The sequence below is a fragment of the Miniopterus natalensis genome, chromosome 12 (assembly GCF_054644295.1).
Source record: "Miniopterus natalensis isolate mMinNat1 chromosome 12, mMinNat1.hap1, whole genome shotgun sequence".
Classification (NCBI taxonomy): Eukaryota; Metazoa; Chordata; class Mammalia; order Chiroptera; family Miniopteridae; genus Miniopterus; species Miniopterus natalensis.
This window is the reverse complement of record NC_142092.1, coordinates 60547677-60562249: the sequence shown is the minus strand read 5'-3', so window position 1 is coordinate 60562249 and position 14573 is coordinate 60547677. Positions and strand designations below refer to the sequence as shown.

The 14573-nt window shown below is 48.9% G+C and overlaps 1 protein-coding gene across 1 annotated transcript in view; it reads right to left on the bottom strand.

Annotated features, from left to right (window-relative positions):
* BRINP1 (BMP/retinoic acid inducible neural specific 1) overlaps positions 1-13456 on the bottom strand; it is a 144485-nt gene extending 131029 nt beyond the window's left edge. The window contains exon 1 of the mRNA XM_087823223.1: positions 13204-13456. The gene's annotated coding sequence lies outside the window, so the exon portion shown is untranslated. The remainder of the gene's footprint in view (positions 1-13203) is intronic.
* Between the last annotated feature and the right edge of the window lie 1117 nt (positions 13457-14573).

Sequence of the window (14573 nt, the reverse complement as noted above, 5' to 3'; positions counted from 1 at the left end):
CATTGGTTGGTTGCCTCCCGTATACACCAGCGATCAATCTTGCAACCTGGGTATGTGCACTGACTAGGAATTGAACTGGCAACCTTTTGGTGCACATGACAATGCTCAACCAACTGAGCCACCCTGGCTGGGGCTGTTTATACTTTTAATGCTATTTTAATATTTTCCATTAACTGGGCAGGAGGGTGGACCAGAAAACCATAAAATGCAATTCTCTTCTAAAAGACTCTAATTTCATGATTCTATGATTTTTAAGATTTGGTGGTACTAAGCATTTATTTTTATATTCTATAAATATTACATCCTATGAGTCCATGAGAGTCTGACTCTTGAGTCTTTACTATTCTAAGATTCTCTGATTCCAAGGTTTGATAGATCTTAAAATTCTACAACTATGATTCTAAGATGCCAATATTATAAGATTCCGACACTTTGAGCTTACAATTCCAAGCCACCAAGGCCTGGATGCAAATGTGTTTATCAGACTCTTCCCCATGGGACAGGCAGAACCTAAGTCAGGGTCAAATTATCTATACGTCAATAGGGAAGACCGAGTGGTTGTGAAAGAGAGAAACATGGCCCGTAAGAGCTCCTAAAAAACATCTCAAGGCTTTCCAAACACCTGCTTCTGCCCAGTCTTCCTCCTGGATGCCATCCCATGGCCCAGAGATGGAGAATATCTCTGGCTGGAATACAGCTGCCGTAGAGGCCAGGTTCAGCTGTTGCTTGCCATTTCATCTCCTAGGGTAACACAAGGCCTGAGCCTAGAAGGCGCTCAATGATGCTGTGCGGCGCACTGAGTCGATTCGACTCACTGTAGCTCTCTTCGTCTTCCCCTTCCACTGCCTCTTCCCAACCTTTCTCCACCTTTCCCTCCTTCCTTCACCTCTCCTCCATCATCTCCCAACAGAGCGCTAGAATGCCCATGCGTAATCGTTACACAGTCCTCACTGGAATCCAGTGCTCTCTGGATTATCACCCCATTTTACAGAGGAGGAGCCTGAGGCTAAGAAACAAAACAACTTACCAAAGATCACGCAATTAAAGTAAGAGAAAAAAGCACGCAATCTAAATTTTCTGGCCCCAAGCTCAGTGCTCCTTCCTTTATCCCTCGGCTGCCGTATCATGCTCTTAATAATAATAATACAAACCAAGGCCTTGAGAAAAGGCTTACACCTCCCGTTCCTGAATTTAACTCTGAATTCACTTTGTCAATCAACACCAATTCTCCTTTCAGGATTTCCAATCATGGAGGGCCTACCACACCCAAATGTTCATTTCATTTTCTAGCTCTTTTGAGAGTGCTATATGTCGCATGTGTTTATTTTTCAATTAAAGCAAATTAAACTTAATTCTGTTTTGAGAACTCTTTTTATTTTTTATTTTTTAAGAATTTCACAGCCCAAGGAGAGATCACTGAGACCCTGCTGGTTTTAGAAGCACTATTTAGAGAGAACACGCCTAGATGTTGCGTAACCTCAAAGGAAGTCATCCTTAACCCCTCCCTCCACCTTGTCCCACCATCACAGTGTTTTTCCCATCCTTCCACTCCCTTGTCTCTGCCCTAGCCAAGGACATCTTCTATCATCTGAACCATTACCATAACCTGCTAAAGGGCCACCAGACTCCCCCCTCCTCTCCTCCTTATGTTCCTTAATCCCAGATCTAATCAAGTCAAGTATTTTCTTAACAGCTACCAACAATTTTTTAAACACAGATTACCTAATATGAGTTCCAAGTCTTTAAAGCTCCACCCCTTCGCATGCTCTCCAGCCACTTGGAACTATTTCCTCTCCCAATCTCTAGGTGGAATGCCCTTCCTCCACCTATCCAACTGGCTACTCAACCTTCGTGGCTCACACAGACAGACTCCTCTCTGCTCCCTAACTTGCTGTAACTCCAATTTCAGTACCAGTTCTCTGCATTATCTCAGGCTGCGCACGTGTGTCTCCTATCAGACTGCCTCGCTGATCCTCCAAATTCTACTCCTTAAAATGTTAATTACCCACATAACACCTATTCATTAGAGAAATATTAGGAAATATAGGCAATCATAAAAGGGAGAATTAAGTTCCCTCCTAACCTATCACCCAAAGATAACCACCCCAATACTAAGGTGCATCTCATAAAAGAGCCATGCTATACATAGTATGTCATACAAAAAACATGTCCATGTCAATAAACGTCATGAATGTCATTTACTGAGCACTTACTGTACATGAGGCATGTTGCTAAGTGCTTTATATATGACATTCATTCTCACAGCAGCACTGTCAGGGCGGTACTGCTGTTCGCCCCGTTTTACAGGTCACGTTCCCTAGCTTCACTCCTCTCTCTAACTTGTGAATGTGCTCCTCTACTACCACTCTTAGTGACTTGTTGAATATTCTCAGCAAGTTCAAGTGCAGATGCTACATCGCCCAATCTAGAGATGTGGAAACCAAGGCTCAGCGCAGTGATGCCATTTGTCCAAGGGCAACGCTGACTCGATGACCTGTCAAAGATTTGGACTCTTTCTGCCTGACTTGAAAATATGGTTGAAAGCTCAGACGCACAAGTTTGGATGCCAGCTCTGCCGCTGGCTAGCTCTGCAACCTTGGCCAGATTACCTGATGTTCCTGTGCCAGTTTCCTCATCTATAAAATGAAGGTGACAATAGCAACTCCTCAAAGAGATATTGTGGAGATTTAATGAGTTTATATGATCGGTGCTTTGAACAATGCCTGGCAGATCATCAACATTATTTAAATGTTAACTATTATTACTTTTTATTATTATTACACTCTGTTGCATTAGATGAAATGTTGCCCATGACCCCAGGTATGTTCTCCAACTGGAAATGCCTTGTAGGAAAGAGATTATTACCAGGTTCAAGGCACTACCTTGCAAATGAGCTTGCTTAATCATTTTTACCAAACCCTGTCCCCCTCTTGGCAATATGATACCAGCAGCTTGGGGAGAGACTGAGAGTAGAAAAACGCTCAGATAGATGTCAAATGACTGGGGCAGATTTCTATCTTCTCTGTATTACCATGGGTCAGAAACCAGAAAAAGACAGGATCGTGAGTCACTGGAGCTGAAAGTTGTCTTCATCATAGTCTAGCCTAACTTCCTCATATTTTTTAGATAGAAACCATTTTCTCTTTAAGATCCAGCAGTACCTGAGTTGGTTCTCCCACCTTGGCCCTCTGCATCCCGTGTCACTGTAGCTCTTGATGTGGCTTTCTAAGCTGCAAGACCAAGGTATTCAGCACGTGCATATGGGACAGCGGCGGACAGGCAGCCAGGTGCTGCTGGCTCTTGTGTGAACGGTGTTTACCACCATTTTCCTCGCGATTCCCCTCTTCCTCATTGCTACCATGTATTTTACCAAGTGCTCGCATGGCATGTCTGCCATGCTTTAGCTCAGTTACCCTTTACAGCCACACCCTGAAGTTGCAATCATTTTCCCCATTTTCCGGATGAGCACGTTGCGGCTCAGAGGCGAAAGGATTTGCTCTGAGTTATACAGTAAGTGACAGCATCGGGTCTTCAACCTCTACCCTCAGCCGCTAGACATAAAGCTCTTTCACCGAACTGCCCTCCTGCCATCCACCCTCTAAGGCACCATCCAGCTCTTAGGAGCGTGGCCGCCTCCCAAAATCAAGGTTGATTATTGCTGCGGGGACTCTGCTGTCTTAGGTCAGGTCCACTGTTGCAAATCTTCAACCCTCTGGCACGCAGGCCCTGCCCTCCATCCCGGTTGTGTACATCTAAACGAAAAAGGCATCCGTCTCACACGTTTCAGGAGATGTTATAAATGGCACCACTGAAGGGAAGCCTCTTAAATCTCCTTAATAACCTGCATTTTCCTTTCTCTCCTTTATCTGTCAACTCCATGAATATCTTCCTCTCTTCCAGTGCTTTCTAGCTGCCAACTTCATAGCCTCTTAAAATAGAAATTTAACTTCACAGTGCCTCGGCGGCAAACCTTCGCTGTGTGTGTATCTGCGCCTTTAAGCTGTGGAAGTTCAAGGGCTACTGAGGCTAGGACCGGTAGTCATGGAGTAAATGGAGTAAAACCCTGGTCAGAGCTAAGGTCTTATTTTTCTTGGGAGTGGAATCGCCAAAGCCGCCTTTGGTAACAGTAGCATTTTTTAAAGCAGCTCATGAAGTAGGAAGGTGGAGGTGACATGAATTGGAAGAGAGGAAAAACATATATGTACATGTGTGTGTGTGTATGTGTGTGTGTGTGTGTATATGTATATATATATATACACACACACACACATATATATATATGATATTTCTCTTTAAATGCACACACACCCATACAGGTATATATAAAGAAAGGAACACTGAATGGGGCTGGGAATAGGTAGGAAAAATAAAAACAACAGACAGGAAGAAAGGTTCAAGGCCAAGACCGTCTCCCCTATTAGTGGAACTTGAGTGCTGGTAAGGTCAGAAGATCATCTACTGTAAGAGTGTGAGCTGGGCTCTGGACGTCTAGCTAAAAATACAAATGGGGGACACATTTGGCCAATAAATCTATTTTAAAAAACTCGAAATCTTCAAGTTCATTTAATAACAAAAAAATAAAAATAGCAATGCCATGCCATATAGCATTAACAGGGTTTTTTGTTTGTTTTTTAGGCTTTTTTGTTTTGTTTTGTTTCTTTTTCTAATGCCAGCATTCAGCCTTGGCAAGAATGCAGGGGGGGAAAAAGACACTCTTGTGTGGCATTGGTGGAAATCTGTGTTGAATACAGCCTTTTATGAAATGTGATGTTCATGCTTTCATTTAAAACCAAACAAGCATTGTTTAATGAACATTTATTTTGTGCCAGACACTGTTCTAGGAGCTGTAAATACAGCAGTGATCAAAGCTGACTTGTTCTCGCCTCCTGGGAGCTGACAGTTTAGTGAGAAAGAAGATAAATAAATTGGTAAACATGCGGCAGTCAGATGAGTGCAATAGAGGTGGCAGGTGACATGTGGGAGAGGACTTGCTCCTTTGTATAGGTGGGCAAGGGAGGTCCTCACTGAGAGGTTGACATTGGGGTACAGATCTGGTAAGTGCCCATTACAGCACAAAGAATGCGTGACATGCTTGGCACATACGCTTTGCCACTCCAAGAATGGTTTCATAATTGTGACATTTCGGCCATCTCCAAATATTGTGGAAGAAGGTCCTTCCAGAAGCCCCTCAAATTCTATCCTATGCTCTGCCTAAATCTGGAATTCCCGCTGTCGGGATGGGAAAGGAAAAGGGGGAAGAAACTGGCTGATCAGGTAATGGTTTCAAGAATCACTTGCAAGGCTTCACTGGAGTTTCAATGATGCTGCCCAGTTGATGTGCATTCAGAATAAAATTATTTATGAGCCCTCTCAGCCCTCCCTTGCTTCGGCGTCTCTGGCAATGGCATTTGATGAGAACCACTTTATCTCAAAGAGTCATCCCTCCAAAATTTGCCCCAGCAGAAAAGCTGTATTACTACCCCCTGCCGGGTAATCTATTTTTTAATCTTTCCCTTACATCCCTAATCATACCAAAACACCGATGTTATTGTTGGAATGGCCCCTGTGCTTGGTGCAGATGTTTTTGAAAGCGCCAGCCAAGGCTCCTTGTAGGTCTTCCCCTATGATGTGCCTATAAACTCCGAGCCCATCAAATTCCATGAGAAATTTAGCTTCTCCACTACCACATAAACCAAACATACTTACTTAAGGGAGGTGTGTGTCACGGCTCTTGGACGGCTCTCTCAGGTTTATCTTGGGGTTCCCGGGGTCTCTAGGAGTTCCACAGCCCACAGGAGTGCCCACCTGCTTCAGTGGACTGCAGGTTCTTGGGACAGAGCTGTGAGCCCTGACCCCTCGGAAGTGCGGGTGCTCTAGAAAGCAATCCTATCCTGGATGCCCGCTCGTCCTCTGCTCGAACAGCTTGCAGCCTGTAACGCGCTGCTCCCCAGTACCCCAGGATCCCTGATTCTCACCGAGGGTCCCACTGGTTCATTCGCAGAACCTCTGAAAGGCGACATAAATTCTACCTCAGAAACCCTTCTGGGCCAGTATTGGGTTAACCTCTACAAAGGGTTCTGGCTGTTCAGATGGGTCATTTACTTGGAGCCCCGTTGCTTCGACCTTAGCAGTTTACATGAAAGCGACTGCGTCTTGCTTTTGTTAATTGCCTTATGAATCTACCTCCCCATCCTTGGGGGATACAGTCTCTCAGCTGCTCCCAAGATGGTTCCCACACCATCGTATGCAGCTCTGCACCCATGAGAAAAGTCTCTGCGAATGGAGAACGGGGTTTGTTCAGAATGATATATTTGGTGTCCTCACCAGGCCCTCTCTCCCTATGTGTCCCCTGCTGGAGAGCAGACAGGCCGGGTGATTTACACTCTTAACTGCCTCACACTCGGTCTAGTTAGCCTATCCTCTTCAAGTCCACCTGCAATTTCTAAAAGACAGTTCCTTTGAGAGACAAAGGTCCCCACCCTCATTGAAAAAAAAAAAAAAAAAAAAGAAATTAATTTCACTTTTCCTCAGCCTCATTATCTTTTAATTGTCTTCTTTGCCCCCTCAGTAGCAAGGACTGTCTGCGGGTTTCCAGGCAGCTTTTTAGGCTAATGCCTTCCAGGAGGGTGGCGCTCAAGCTACCCCTTAATCGCTCTGATGTGAAGAGGTACAAGAGCAGCACATCCGTCCCACTCAGCCACCCTGTCTTAGCCACGGTCTGTGCCCTGAGCTATGGCTTCCCTCACACTGGCTCATTTTTGAGAAGACACCCAGCCCTTATGACGAAGCATGGCCATCGTGCGTGCGTCTCTCTCTGCTTTCGCGAGAATTTCATCACGCGACATTTCCAAAGAGCTCTGCACACCCCTTCAGTGCGACAGGCCATAGTTGGGTCCTTCACAATGTGCAGAAGGCGAGCCCAGGAAGGGGCCCGATCTGTTTGGAAGGTGGTCCAGGTAGGCAGCGGTAGGAGCCAGGGCTAGAATCAGGTGCCCCGAGTCCCTGAGCTCTTTCCATATGACATTTAGAATGAACAGGGCTATAAAGTGAAAAGATACAATCGCCGATCGCCAAGACCTAACCGTCTGGCCACGCTCCTCCTCCCCATCACCGCCACTTCCCCAGACCCCCACAGAACTTCTGAAATGACAACTACCAGTCGACCGTGAATGACAATTATTTACAAATTTGAAGATCTCCTTATTAGATTGCCAGCACCTAGCAGGATTCATCACCATACCCCCAAAGTCATTTTCTTCCAGGCCTTTCACAGACAAGATACGCAATAAATATTTGCTGATGCAAACCCATTTCAGCTTCTAGACTTCACTTCAATTACCTTCTCCCCAGGTATCCCTTCCCTTCCTCATTTCCTACCCATCTCCCCTCTTTCAGCTTCTCCCCCTCCCTTTACAGTTGGGGATTTCTGGAGCGTGTAGCACTCAGAGCAGGACCAGAGAGAGTTCATGAGATGAGTGATAAAATATGGACACGATGAAAACCCATCGAAAGTACTTGGTGATGAGCTTCTGTCAGTCTCCAAGCTCTGCTCAGCTAAATCCTCAGACTACCTGCTTCCCAAACAGGGAGGTTCCAAGGGCAGATGTCTTGACTTTTCACCCCCTCATCCTGTATAAGGCCTTTGTGATCTGGCCCCTGCTTTCCTTTCTTAGTCTTTGTCTCATGCAAGAGCTCAACCACACTACCCCTTAGATTTCCTAAGTTTGCCCCTGTGTAGTGACTTCATCTCTGTTCCTGTCTCTGCCTCTCGTATCCTTTCCCCACATAATCACATGGCTGGTTCCTTCTGTTTAGATCTCGGCCGCAACATCACCCCCTCAGAGAAGGTTTTTCCTGACTACCCTATTGAAAGTTATACATCTACATTCCTTTCTAGCCTATAACCCCAAATTATTATTTGCCTGATATTTACCATTATGTGAAATTATTTTGCTTATCTATTTTTCACTCAGTTATTGTCCATCTCTCCCCACTAGACTAGGAGCTCCATGAAAATAGGACCATGTTCATGAGACGTTTCTAATGTCTGGATCTGTGCTGCTCACAAACACTAGTCACACGGAACTATTTAAATTATAACAAAATTAACAACAATAAGATTTAAAATGCAGTTCACCAGTAATCTAGACACATTTTAGTGTTCAGCAGTCACATGTGGTTAATGGCTATCATGATGGCCAGCCCAGAGAACATATCCATTATCATAGAAAGTTCTATTTGACAACATTGGGCTAGAGAGAGGATTGAAAAACAGTAGGAACCCAGTAAATATTTGTTGAGTTAATGAATGAATAAATGACACTTTGTAATCGTCTCTACCTGCTTTTGTGGCTTCTAAACCCTGTAAGTGAGATAAACTAGATAATGTCCCTAAGACAATATCCAGCTTGGTGAGGGGCCCAAGGGAATGTCACGAAAAATGGCCCCATCCAGTCGAAAAGACAATGCTGGTGGTGATACGATCGTGCTTCCATCATATCTGACGGGCAGATCATTAGGAAAGAATAATACTTGTGTGATTGCAGAGACTTAGAAGCAGGCTTAGGGTCAAGGCTCCAATAAAGCTCTTTCTATACAACATAGGCTGCTTTGCGTGGTGATGAGTTTGCTGTTGCTAAAAGTACTGAAAAAGAGACCAAGGGGCCATCGGTTATGGATATTACAAAAAGGATTCTTAATTCTTGAATGAGGAGAAAGGTTTGGTTATTGAGAAACTGGAAAACACAGATTCTTTGATCCAATGACTCCCTGACCCCTCATAACATCAATTCCGAACAATTAATAATAAGCCCCTTGCTATTCCTAGCACCTTTTGAACAACCCAATCCTGTTTGCCATCCGCAGTGGTTACCATTAAGTCAGTGGCACACTGGAAAGACGCTGAAACAAGGAGGGAGGTTCCAATCTTATCTCCCTGCTGGTTATGTGGCCTTGGGCCAGGGACCCAGCCAGCATGAGTCCAGTAGCCTCTTGTGTAAACGGGGGTTGTATCTGCCTCACTGGGTGAGAAGAAAGATTAACTGAGAACAAAACTAAGGACCCTGGGATGCAGCAGGGTAATACTTCAAGCAGGACGTCAGTTTACCTGTCTGACTCACCACTGATATCCCTATATTGTGGGTGCAGCGGTGCAATCTTGAAGCCATGATTGCACTGCTTTGAGTGAACATGAAGGAGTGGGCGGTGGGGGGGGGGGTGTTACAGCTTCTGTTGAGGCTGAAAAACAGCAATAGCAACATTTATAGAACAACTATTATGTGTCAGTCCTTGGGGATTTAAAAAAATTGCTCCTAAAAAGACCATATGGAAGAGGGCAAGCTAGACATGTACCCACAGAGCTATAAAACAAAGCAGAGACACAGCTAAAAGAGTTTCAGGAAAAATTATGTGAATGAACAGGGGGGAACGAGATTACTTCCAAAATAAGGTTTTGGGAAGACTTCTTGAAAGGGTCATTTGACCTGGATGTTGAAATACGGGTAGGATTTTTAAAAGTAAATGCCGAGGTTGGGAAATGGAGGAGAGGAGATAAAGGTATTCCTTGCAGAAAGATTAGAATGGAAAACAAGGAGGGTTATTTGGGGAACGGCATTTGGATACCTGTCCTTTTCACACGACCCCCACCTAATGTGTAACATGATTACCAGGGGTTCGCTGGCCAATTGATTAACCTTTGGAATTTAGCAAGTGCGATGCAGGGAGAGAAGGGCGGGATATGTCTAACCTTAGTGGCCTGTTCAGGTGCTATGTATGGGTGATTTTGTTTAAGGAATTAGGATGGGACAAACTAGAGGATGCAAATCAGAAAATGTCTCTTCACACAACTGAAGGCCCCTTGGGCAAAGACCTTTCCAGACAAATAGAGGACTTTGTGGTCAGTAGCACAAACTCTTGCAAGCACCAAGGTGTTTTTATTGGACTAAGCAGGGGAGAGTGTTTTTAAGGTCCCCACCTGTACTGTTTCAAATAAATACATTTCGGCCTCAGCTGGGCCATCTAAACTCAACAGGGGCCCCGTAGCTGATTCAGAATCTCTGAGCTGTTTCTCCTTGGCTGAAATGGAGTCACAGCTCCCCCTTCTGGGAACTAAAGTGCCATCCAGCCCCGGAAAAGCCTCTATTGCAGATGGGCCTGAAATCCCCATGTTTTTCCTCTCAGAGCTTGCCTGCACCCCGAAACACACATCTTGGAGTCTGGGAGCATACTTCTGTGGGCCCTGATTCTGACTTCTCAAAAGCCTATCTTTCATAGGCCTCTATATTTCTCCTTCCCCGGTACTGAGTCCCAGTCTTCCTGTGGGAGATGCCTTTATATGGGGGCACACGATTTGGTGCGGAGGTTGCAATTCCCTTTGGGGGAATACAGCCAGTAGGAAAGGTTTCTGGATCTGTGTGGGCACATGTGTGTATGACTCATGTGTGCATGTGTGCCCGCACAGGCGCCTGTGGCTGGGAGATGTATAATGTGAATAAGGGCAAGATTCTCAGTATAAAGGCATTCATTTGCCTGAAGTATTTGCATCGCTGGAGGGGTGTGCATTTGACTCTATGGAAAGCAAACCACGTCTTAATAAAGAGCTCAGGTACAGTTTGGAGGCTCTATAGTCATAGCCAGTATTGGGTCCCTTCCTGTTTGCAATTCCCTGAAGGCACTGGAGAAAGAATGTATGTTTGTGTGCATGTGCGGGTGCATGTGTGTGTGCCTGTGTGTGTCTATTTGTCTGTCTGTCTGTCTGTCTAGTGAGGAGAGTGATTGGGCCCTTTCTTTCTGGGGTCACGTTTCCAGATGGAGCAGCTTTGACATGCATCTCTGAAATGAGAAGTTTGATGAGAGAAGACAAGCGATTGTCTCGGGTGGGAGCACAGTGACAAGATAGGGCTGAGGAGTATTATATAGCCCCTGGGCAGTGTGGCGGTGATCTGGGCGTCAGGCATCACAGGTTCTAGCCCGGGCACACCACCAACTCCCTAGAGAATGCTGGGGAATTCTCATCCCCTCCCTGGGCACAGAGTCCTGCCTGTCCTTTCATATTCCTTCCAGATTTGATTGTCTATAGATTGAAAAAGAGAGAAAATGTGAGCAGTTCCTTACACGCGTCTCTTCCTCTGCCTTCCCCCCACACCCAGAAGGAATTTGGGAGCTCTGCTCTGAGGTGAGTTTCTGGAAGCAGATTCGCCATGGCCCTGTGGAGGCTTCAGTTTCAGGTATCAGCCCCTGGCCAGGGAATGGTGCGGCTGCAAGTGCCTGCAGGTAGCACCGGCACCCACCCGCCAGGGCAGGTTCCTGCCAACACATGTTTGCTTTTATCTCTCCCCAGAAGATACATATATACATACATATAAATAATGTTTAAGACAAGTATATTTCTACTTTCATTTTCCCAAAAGGTCTTTTCAGTGGCCCCTTTCCAGCGAGACAAGAGGCTGTGTCCCAGCATCTCAGCCCCCAGCCTCCTCTAGTCTTGCTTCTGAGAGCCGAGCGGCTGCCTCTTACCTTGGAAAAGTAACAGCTGCCGAATCTGGAAGCATGAACAGCAGTAAAACTCAGCATTTTTGCTGAGTAGGGCAGGCCTGTAAGAGGCAGCCAGGAATCAAATCAATGGCTGGCCCCAGAGTCCCTGCCCAGCAGGACCTAGCCAGGGTGGCCAAGGGACTTACCTAGAGAGCCTCCTAGGAGGTGGAGGAAAGAGGAAAGAGGGACTTGGCCTGGACTGTCTCTCTCACAGAGATTCCTTCCACCACCCCTGTGCCCTTGGCAGTATTTTGGAGCCAAGCAAGAGATGTGAGGTGCAAATAGACAACATGACTCAATAAGTCAATTACAGCCATATCCTGCCATGAGTTCTCTACCCACAACCCCTTCCCAAATCGTAGGTCTCCCTCAGTGCTGACACACACACACACACACACACACACACACACACACACACATGCACTGCCTCTCTGCCTGATCCCAGTATCCTCCAACTCCAGGGGAGCCATGAGGAGGGACAGTTTAGGAAGAGATTCTCCTAAAGTGGGGCTTCCCAAGCCTGTGTGAAATGGGGACGGAAGGAGGAGTCTGTCCTAGGGAAGTGCCCCATCCATCTCCTTCCATACTACCCAGCGCTTACCCCAAATGAATTTTGTAGGAATTTGAGATCCTGTGTAACTATGATGGATGAGCAAGTCCCTGAGGACTCTCTCCATTTCCTTTAGGGGTATCCATGCAAACTGTCCCCGGTCCTCCCCCAAAGCACCAGAAGCAGAAGGCACTGTTATGCTGTTACAATTACAAATGAAGGAGCAGGGTAGACTCTATCCCAGACTTGTCAAGCCCCAGGTAAGGAGCCCACTGCTGACTTCTCCCTTCCTCTGCCGCCCACCGCCCAGCGACTCCAAATTCCCATCAGAATCCTGGAGTCTGCCTAGTGCGGAATTTAAAGTGACAGCATCTCATTGCCTCAAGGTTTGGCCATTTCTCTTTCATACGAAACGGTGAGTCCAAGTGTAGCAGGTCTCCATCCTTTGGAGAATTTTCCTTCAAGGGTACCAACATTTGGCTCTATAAGGTGCCATCCTAATCTCCGTAGTCCTCCCCAAAGCCCCATCCCAGAGCCCCAAGAGGAAGTCCACGGCGGGTTTCCCGGTGGCTACGTGCGTGATCCTATAGTAAGGATCCCATTTCGTGTGAGCTGGAGACCTAATTAAAAGGCACACAAGCGCGCACACATACAAACACATACGTACAAACATGCACACACGCATCGCGCCTTAAGTAGGTTATAGGACCTCTTCACCCCTCCCGTGTACGTACACACAGGCGCACACACACACACACACACACACACACACACATCACAAACACACGCATCCAACGCCAACGACGCCGCACACGCAAACACACACTAGCGCCACATCAAGTTTCCACCATGGTACACACGTCGGGAGCGCGCGGGGAGCGCACACATGCCACTTACTAAAACCCGCATTTAACCCTTTGCACCCCAGAAAACAACCCCCCACCCCCCCACCACCCCCTTCCCGGGAACCTGAGCGGACTTGGAGGAGGCAGGCGGCGAGGGAAGAGCCGAAGGGTGCTGGGAGGAAGGGGGGCGGGGCGGCGGGGCGCCCCCCGAAAGCGGCCCGGGGCCGTCTCCAAGGGCAGACGGGCCGCGGGGCGCCGCGCCTGGCGCCGCCTTACCTGGAGTCAATGTCCGTCTTCGGCGGAGAGCTGCGGGCGGACGCTTTTTATTCGGCTCGGTGGGAACTTGGGAGAGCCCTGCGTCCAGCTCGCATCCCGGGAACGGCGCGGGGACTGCAGGCGTGAGGGCACCTGGCTCCTAGCAGCCTGGCTCATACTCAGCCGTCAAGTCCCCTTGGCTGGTCCCGAGGACAGGCATGAATCCCGGCTCCGGAAGGCGGCCACTGCTCCCCGCGCCCCGGCGCGCGCTCGCTCGCTCTCCCCGCTCCCCTCTCCCCGCTCCCCCTCGCTCCCCCTCGCGTTCGCCTGCGCTGGCCTCCTCCCCCCGCGCGGGGCCGGCTCGCAGCCGTGGGGACCGGAGCGCGGCGGCTGGCGAATGGAGAGGGAAGTCCGAGTGCGCCGCGGTCTCCGGGCGGGGAGCGGCGGGGGCCGGGCTACGCGGGGGGAGGGACTTACCCGGCGACGGGCGAAAATGAATGGGGGAGCGGCGCCGGGGGGCGGGAAGGGAGGAGCCCCGAGCCCGGGTTTATTCCGAGGAGTGTTTTGTACATCTTTAGGCGCAGGAGGAGGAGGGGGAGGAGGGGAGAGGAGGGGAAGGGAGGGGAGGGGAGGGGAGCGAGGAGGCCTCTTCGGGGGGAGGGGCAGCCTGGGTGGGCTGCGGCTGAGCCCTTGAGGAACCGCCTGGGTCTGGGGATGGGGGGGCGCGTCCCCGCGTGAGCGCCGGCGGGGACTGCGAGACCGCATCGTGGTGTCCTAAGCGCGCCCGTCGCCGTGCGCGTCGCGAGTGTCTGCGTGTTTCTGGGTATGCGGGTGCCTGCGTGTCTGTGCGTATCTGAGTGTGATTCTGTCTGGGGAGGCGCCGCGCGGGTCCGCCTGTATCTCCGTGCCTCCCCGTGAGTATGTGAGACCGCCTGCTCCTCTGGCTCTGTAGGCAGGAGCCCACGCAGCCCCCCAGAATTAGGCGAGGGCTTCCCCAAGGTGGGCAGGGTGTGGGAGCGAGACGCCGAGGGGCCGCAAAGTTCTCTGGATGGAGCCCGGGGCAGGGCGGGGGCGAGGGGCCGCGGGGGCCGAGGCAGGGACTCGGCGAGCGGGAGGCGCGGGGTGCGGGGCTGGCGCGGGAAGGCCGGCCCGCAGGCGGAGTGCTCACGCCGTGCACGCTCAGGAGGCTTACTTCGCTTCCTCTTTAAACGTAAGCTAAATGGGCAATGAAGGTTCCCAGCCCCTGGAAGCTCAGGCATCGCGAAGCCACCAGATGGAGGGGCAGGGAGCAGTCAGGAAAAAGTGGTGAGACATTTAAAGGAACCCGGATTCGGTAAAAGTGCAGGCTCTCGACCCGGTGGCATCCTGCAGCTGCGCGGGCTTGGTCGCAC